At 34.5% G+C, this 8858-nt stretch overlaps 1 long non-coding RNA gene across 1 annotated transcript; it reads left to right on the top strand.

The window, feature by feature from the left end:
* The first annotated feature begins 2286 nt into the window (after positions 1-2286).
* On the top strand, positions 2287-8790 carry LOC121268008. The gene is made up of 3 exons (XR_005941100.1): positions 2287-2840; positions 4232-4238; positions 8780-8790. It is a non-coding gene; the product is annotated as an uncharacterized LOC121268008 (long non-coding RNA).
* Positions 8791-8858: the final 68 nt, after the last annotated feature.

Genomic DNA, 8858 nt, shown 5'->3' with positions numbered 1-8858 from the left:
ACTACATAATCTACGAAGCAAGACTAAATCATTACAATAGAATTTGGTTTCTGTGACGGATGAAACTGTCATGCACAAAAAATAAGCAAACCATCACAAAAACTTTTTTTGTGATGGTTTGAGGCCGTCACCACGACTGTCACCTAAAAGGCGTCACATAATGTTTTTTGTGACGGTTTACTGTTTAACCGTAACAAAAAGTTTTTTTTTTTTTTTTTTTCTGGTAACGGTTGGAAGTCTTCTGTGAGATGTAACGTTTGAACGTGATGATTTTTTGTGATAGTTAAAAACCATCACAGAAAGTAACGTTCGCACATATAAACCGACTTTTGAACATTAACCCGACTGATTAACATTCGCACGTAAAAAAAATTGGCGTTAGATGATTTTGCTAACCAACTTTTGAAAATTAACCCGAATGACATTTACCTTCGAACGTTAACTTGAAGACGTTTAAATGTAACTGTAAGATACTTGTCATAGATTTGGGGTATATAAGTAAATCTTCTAGTTATTTTACATTTATTAATCTTAATAATTACTATTATAATTTTGTTTGAATTTACTAGAGTTTTGTTTTATTATTAATTCTAGTAATTATTACTAGATTTTTCTCAGATTTTACGTCCTCTGGAGTTTTTGGTTTGAATTCAAATTTTAGTTCTTCCTATCTCCACCAAACCTCATCTCTTATTTTTAGCCTCTGAAATAAACACTATAAACCACCAAATCCGTATTTCTCTCGGTATTAGTTGTTAACATTTTAGTGGAAACCGACTCTGTTGATGAGCAATTTCTCCACTATGCATGTCTCTACCCCTCTAGGTTTCCTTTTATTTTTCTCAATCATCTACATTTATAAATTTCACTTACCCCTTGTACGAGAAGAGAAACTCAAGTCGTGAGCCACCCCACTGCTGAACTCCTCCACACAGTGATCCTTCCCCCACTTTCAACCACTGTGCAAGGCCAAGAGCCCCCAAACACAGTAAGCCCTCGTGCCCCACCCTCTTCACAGAACCATTTTTGGTGAACCTCTGTTTTCCACATCCGAAACAGAGCCATCACCTCTCCTCCACGGTAGCCACTTCAAGAGACGCCGAACTACCTCTCCGACGACACAAAGTTTGCCGGCCGTCTTTTTCGGTCACACCCACTCCCTTCCTGTAAGCCCACTGCCGTTGACCACAATTTCTCTCTTGTTTTCGGTTTAACAATTTCTCTCTCTATACTCTCTCTCTCTCTCTCTCTCTCTCGGTGTCGCACCACCATAGAGAAGCCACTAGTAGCGCCGGCATGACCCCTGCTTGTCGCCTGAACCGCCGCACAGCCCATCTCCGTCACATACCTTCTCTCAGTGAGCCGTTATCTCTAGCATGGCTTTTCGTTGCTCTGTCCGTGTGCCTTAAAACCTCCATGAAAGATTGATTCCCAACGGGCCCTTGGGCCTTATGTTTGCTAGGATTATTAGATAAGTTTGTGTTTTAAAAAGTAAATTGGGCTTAGTTTTAACTTGTTTGGTGTTTAAATCTGGTGGGCTAATTTTCTTGTGGGCTGAGCTTGAGGTTAATTAGACATGTACCATTGAGATAGATTTGTATTTTAAATTGGGCTTGACTTTATTATGTTTCAATAATTGTTTTAGTGATTTTTATTGAACTTAATATTTCTAGTTGAGCTTATTTTTCTTAAATAAATATTTTAGTCATAAGCTCATTTTTATAAGAAAACCCTTAAAGATTTTGAAATGCATTTTAAAATGTACTATTGAGCCTAATATTTTGTTAATATTCCTTTGTTTATTTAGTAGAATTTTAATAAAATTATTATGTTAAGAATATTTAAACATATTAATATTTATTAGGTTTCTTATAAGATGGAATAATTATGTTAATAAATGAAACTTATTTTTTAGAATTGAAGTTTTATGACTTAGCCCAAGTATCCTACTAAATTATAATATGTTATTAGTATTTAAGTAATTTAAATACTAGGATTTATTGATTATGGTGTTGAACAAAAAATTTATTTGACTATCTTTTAGATTGTGAATTTGATTAAATAGGATATTAGTACATGTTGCTCTTAGACAAATTTAGTGATAGCTAATATTGATATAGGTGACGAGCTACGAAGTGAGATTCAAGAAGAGACGCAGCAAGGTATGTAATTTGAACATAAATTAGGATCATCACAATTCAGCTTATATATAAGTATTATTCAAGTCAGTTCGTTGACATCCATTATTTATGAACCACTCATGTCATATGTAAACATGTCATCCAGCATAGCATACGATCATGTCATTCCGCATCATGTTCAAATTCAGAAATTATAATTATGTATGTATTATGTCATGCATCTCATGTGTATAACACGTATGCTATCTTAAGTTCAAAGTGCGAGATAAGATCATATCAGTTAATAATATGGCCATTCAGACGCATGGTACCAATGCAGTTCAGTTTCAGGGTGGATGTGTAAGCCACAGACTCAAGCGTAGTCCACCATAGTTTGCCAGAATACTATCAGCGGCTCCCCTTGCTGCAGCGGGATGTGGGGCCAGTGCACAACCTCATACACAGGGTTAAGTGTGTTGGTCAGTCAGATCAATTGGATAATTCAGATAAATCTGTTATGCATAGCATAAGTATCAATATGAACAGTCATGATTTTTAAGTTCTCAGCATGAAATTTTTTTTTGAAAACCTTATGTTTATTATGTTTACGTTGTGATAGATTTCTTAGTGAGTTTTCGACTCATTTTAGTTTTATTTCATGTTTTTAACCACCCAGGTAAGGATGATGAACACGAGAAGGCAGGCAAGGAGCAGAAAGAAGTGTTGATTTTAGTTTAAAACCTTCTAGAATAAAATTTCTTTTATGACATAAATTTTATTGATTATTGATTTAATATTTTTTGGAAGATATTTTTATTAGACATTTTTTCTACAAAATAAATCCTAATTTCTATTATTAAATATGAGATCTCTTGCCGGGTTTATTTTATGAAAAACACGTGACACTCCTATGGAAAGGGGTGTTACAGTAACATTCGGATGTTAAAGGTGAAGAGTTCGAACATAAAATTTTTAACGTTCGGATGTTAGTTTGTCGTTCACACGTATCAATTCTCATCATTTGAACATTTAGATTGTTTGTATGTTAAAACGTGCGAACGTGGTATCTTACGTTTGAACGTTTTGTTCGAATTCGCTGTCATTCTGTTTGAACATTAGATTCGAACGTGAATCAAAGTTCGAACGTTGTGCGAACGTTATGATCAGAAATAGTAATTTCATAAAATTAAAAAGCATACAAATTATTTCATATTACACCTTAAATGTAACAACTAATAATGTCTTATAGAGTTGCAAAAATAGAGAATAAAAGTTTCTAATAATGATAATGATAATGATATATTGATCATTTCTTCTTTTCTCGCCCACTACGATCCTGCTGAATTGACATAACACGTTCCATCTGGACCATCATCTCCCTTTGCACTTGCTCTTGGACTTCAATGCATATTCTCTCATCGCAGCCTCTTTGTTGCTCCTGCAAACGCGTCTCTAAACTAGACTGTCGCAATAAGAGAGACTCCAACTCCTATTGTCTCGACTTCATTTGCTCAATTTCTTGGCGTGCTGCATCTAAATCTTTAGTAAGATTCTTAACTTCCGAAGTCAAGGTCTTGGAGGATGAACCAACACACTTGAAAGAACGTCCCAAATCTCTTACCAAACTAGATTTGGTCCCGAGCACTTGTGTGAATATGTCTATGCCACTTGGAGAGGATTCCTCAAAGGCTGATTGGATCTCAATTATTTTTTCCTACAATTACAACAAAAATATGATAATAAAGCTCACATATTAAAAGAAATCAGGAATCAAACATAATATAAATTTACATGTTGCACAATTTAGTCACAAAAAATAACATCACTTACATAATTATCTTTAGCGATAGGATCAACCCACTCACTATGCTCATCAGTGTGAGTAACAGTATTGACATGAATGAGGAAGAAATTTTCAGGATTATCACGTTTCTAATAAAACCACATTAGTAAATTTAAAAAATAATGTTAGTACTTAAATAAAAGAATATGATAAAAATGAGTGAGAATTAATAAGTTATCAATTACCATTTTATCAGCACGATGTTGGAATGACCTTAAGACGGCGCGATTGTGGATTTTCAAAGCCGTTCTATTCTGTACATTGATAGAACTTAAGTGTTGCAAGAGAAATTAACAATGTTAAATATAATATATGAAACCAGTATAGATGTAAATAACTTATAGGGAATAAATCTAAAATACCTGATAATCTGGACTTGCAAAAAGATCACTACACTTCCTCCTATCATCTAACTTCAATTTTTGAAAAGGAGATTGAACAGCCTCTTCCAACGTCTCGAACCTCTTGAAGTGGTCATGACATTATCCCTTGTGATGCCAAAATAATCTAGCCATCAACTCGTTAATAGTTTGCACATCCTCGCTACGGCTTCGAATTCATATGCAATTCAGAGCCATAGCGAATTTCAAAACATCTCGCCGTAGTGAATTCGGAGCCGTAGCCGTAGCCATCAACTCGTTAATAGTTTACACTTTGAGGTCAAATTCATGCTAAGAAGTGAATTACATCAAAAATATGAAATCAAAACATATCTAAACAAATTTACTTTAATACATAAACTCACCAATACACGACTCCGAATGTGATCCTCCACCTCATTTGGAATATCTCTCCATGATCGCACATAAAATGGGGCATAAGCTTGAACTAGTGTGCCGGCATAGGAGGCAATCGATGCTAAACTATCATCCAGTCCTTGAATGAAGTTACCAAGAATGTTGACCTTGATTTTTTCATGCCCTCTATTTCTTTCAAGAGCAAGGCCACGTGTGTAGCCATGTTCGTGACGTGACAATGCATCAGCTAATATTTTTAAAATAATTAAATACAGTCCTCAAACTATTGAAATATAATTAATTATCAACAACATTTCCTTACTGGTAGGTGTCGACTGGCTGTCTGTCTCCTATGTATTAACTTGTTCAAGAGCGGAGTCCTCAATTGGGAAGTCATGAACGGGTTTAGGATGTAACAACTCGCTAGAAATTCACTGGTAGAATTTCTATTGACTTTAAGAATCTCGTGAAAACCCCATGAGTTGTTACGAATCGACCAATCGTATAAGTTTTAGTCTGTCAACATAGTCAGTGTTATCACTCACTATGGTGCTAGAAGTATGAGTTTTATTTATTTGAGAAAGTTAGAAGTGTCAGAATGCGTTATGGTCTGCGCCATTAGACTCAGTTGATTATGTAGGATTTTATGGCACAATAAGTTTATTTTCATATTTTCGGACGAAATGCCTGTTCGAAACTATGAAATTATTTTTAGGGGCACTTAGAGGTTGAATTTCGGTAAAAAAATTTCACTGTAGGTTAATATGAATATTTAGAAATTATTAGTGCTTAAGTTTATGATTCACTTTTTCGGAGTGAATAGTAACTTCGATAAGCGCACCAATTGCAGTGTTTCAAAATCAGAGTATGGAATGTCAAAATTAGATTAGAGAAGTTTTATTTAGACACTTTGCAAGATCTTAGCCATGCTTAGTGAATAATATTAGACATTTGGCACCATGAGGAACGTTTGTTGGATTTAAAGGAATCAAGGTGTGAGATCATGCCACTTAAGCAAAATTTTGTTTCATCTTATCAATCAAATTGTGCCAGACCAAAGAAGGTTTCAATCCTTGCGAAACTCTAAATGGTTGGAATCCAAGTGAAACCCCAAAAGCTTGGTTGAAATTGAAACCCTAAATGGTTTCCCCAAACCCTAAAGTTGGCCTACAAACCCTTTCTAATCCGATTTCTAGTATTATATTTAATCACTTGATTAAATCACTTCCACATGCTACTAATCCTTCAAAGTTTTGTTAGAACGTCATTATCCAACCTTCTTAACCTTGAAAAATTGATTGGGCCAAGAGATATTAGATTTGGGCTTGATAGCAACCCAAACGCTCTTTAAATCCCAAAATTTAGGCCCATTCGGTTTAGGCCCATGAAATTGGTCACCATAGGATTGCTATTTGGATATGTTTTGCACCCCAGATCTTTACAAAGAAGGGCCTAGAAGGTTCTTGAAGTACAAAGCTAAAGGGGCCACCTCATTCTTTCACTTTTACACTCCACCTTGAGAAAAGAACTTGGACTGATTTTTGTTTATTGCAATGAGAAGAAAAGGCCAACACTCAAGCTTTCCTTCAGTCCTATCACTTTCCATAATTTGTGTAAGAGGCTCTCCAGTCCACTTCCCACAAAAAGCAACCCTCCTTTACACTTTTCCTTCATAGAACACAAAAGAAACTCTTAGACAATTTTTCTTATGTCTTTTGCACGCCTGATTCAAAGCTTTTGTAACTATTTTCTCGCAACGTTCCCTTCATGAAAGTTGTTCATTTTGGAGTCTAGGTTACGTGGATACCTTATTTGTTCTATTTCAGATCATTTTATTGGTAAAAAGTTGTTTATACCCCATAAAGGTCATTCTAGACTATAAACTGGAGAGTGTGTTATATTTTGGAGTTTGTGATCAAGCTAATGAATAGATCTTGGTCCAAAATTTTTATGGAGTACTGTTAACATGTGTATATGACTATTTTTGTGGATTTGTTGAATGATTAAAATTTTTGGTGAAATATTTTCTTAGATCTAGAAACTTAGAAACTGGAAGAGGAAAAACAGTTTCTGTTTTGAGAAAGTTTAAATCTTTTATGGTTTAATCTTATTCCAATGGCTTTTATTTTTTTATTGGAAGATCCTAAGCCTCTTATATACATGGTAGAATGTTATTTTGAAGATTTTTGATGTTAGTTTCGAAGATATGAAATTTTATGCATGGAGTCTTTCCGTCAGACCAAAGTGATGATGTTCTTGGCTAAATTTATGTTTTGGTTGATGTTTATCCATGTGGTATTAAGTTTCAAGCTTGGATTTGTTTTAGGACACCTTTTTAAACCATGTGATATTTTAGTTTGAAGATCACTTCTTTATAAGTCATGGATCAAGAGGTTGATCAAAACAACTTAGAAATAAAAATATGTTTTGAACTTAGAAGAAAAACAAAAAAAAAAAGTTCAAGTATGGTTTTAGTGATTTTGATGACTTTTGTTCATGATTAAAAACATGATTATTCTTAGAAATACATTATGAGTATAGTAGAAGAAGAATTTTGGTTTAATTATGAGTTTTGAAATTTGAAAGAATTACAACAAAAATCAAAGGAAATAGCCATTGTAAGTTTCGGCCCTGTAGAGTTTAAATGGTTGTATTTAGTTTTAAATTTTTTTGAATTGATATTTGAGCTTAGGACAAAATTTACATAAAGTATGTAAATTTTTGTGATTTTTGGAGTTATGATGCAAAGTCCTTAAGTTAGGGATAAAATTGTCATTTTTCTACATGTAGAGGGTAAAATGGTAATTTTACTCTAAGTTGATATTTTTCCATATTTATAGCTGTTAGTGATTAAGCTCTAGTTTTTAGAAATCACGACTTTCAGTTTCTCATGATCGCACTTGAGTTTTGTCTAGAAGCATGAAGACCGAGGTAAATTAGCTTTTAACTTACTATCAGTTTAATGTATATGAGTGATAAGTAAGAGAACTAAAGTGTATGTATGCATGTTATCATATGTGCCATACCAAGTCATTACATATTTATCTGTTACACATAATTTATTCTGTTATGAATTATTCATCTATTACACAATATATTCTGTCACGTATTGCTATACAATGCTATACGTTGCAAGTATGTCATGTTAAGTTAAGTATGCCATCTGTTACATGTATTGCATGCCACATAATATTCATTGTCACATGTTATGCTATTTTATGAAATGTTGTATGTTACATGTTATGTCATGTTACGGAATATTGTCTGTTAGATGTATGCCATGTTATGAAATGTTGTCTGTTATATATATGTTTCAAAGTATGTCATGTCTATCGTCTTACGTTCATGTCACGTTAAGCTACGTTAGGACTTCTATCTATTATGTCATGTCATGTTACGAAATGTCATGTATGCCAGTTAAGTCATTCATATCAATCACGACCCTAAGTGCTAGGATGGGGTAATATCCTAGTGAAACTCCTTTGTTCATGCTGGACTGTTTAAATAGGTGTGAAATTTCCTAAGTTGACGAAGTACAGTCAACAGGTTGCGAAGGAGACCTAACTAGTTGGTCACCAGAGCGCGCTAGGCACTAACGCCGATGGAGCCACACTTTATGTTACGTGTGTCCACTACAAGTGTGGCACAAACAGATAAGTCATGGGGCCACAACAACTATGGAGCATGAAGTATGGGGCAACAACAACTGTGGAGCATACACTACGTGAGACATAGCAATTGTGACACGTGGAATACGTGGGGCCACAACAATTGTGGAGTACGTATTAACGTACTGACAGCTGTTATAGACACCTGTGTTGTGATGCAGTAATCGGCAGGGACACACGGCTCAGGGGACCTATGTAGTACCCGCATGGTCACTTTATTAATTAAGTCTATTGAATAAGATTCCAAGTTTATGTATTTTACGTTCAAGTCATGTTTCACATTATGTTCTGTTCAAGTTCAAGTTCATGTTATGTATACTCACGTTCTTGCTATGTTTCAAGTTCATATGATGTTTTAAGTTCACGTTCATGTCAGGTTATGTTCATGTTCATGTTCACGTTATGTTCAAGTTTACTTTCATGTCAAAATTCAAGTTTATGACAGGTTAAGCCAAGTTTCAGTTCAAGTTATGTCAGCTCATACCATGTT

Source organism: Juglans microcarpa x Juglans regia, chromosome 5S, assembly GCF_004785595.1.
Source record: "Juglans microcarpa x Juglans regia isolate MS1-56 chromosome 5S, Jm3101_v1.0, whole genome shotgun sequence".
In the NCBI taxonomy this organism is placed as follows: domain Eukaryota; kingdom Viridiplantae; phylum Streptophyta; class Magnoliopsida; order Fagales; family Juglandaceae; genus Juglans; species Juglans microcarpa x Juglans regia.
Note: the sequence above shows the minus strand (reverse complement) of the source record. Positions and strands in the feature narration are given on the sequence as shown.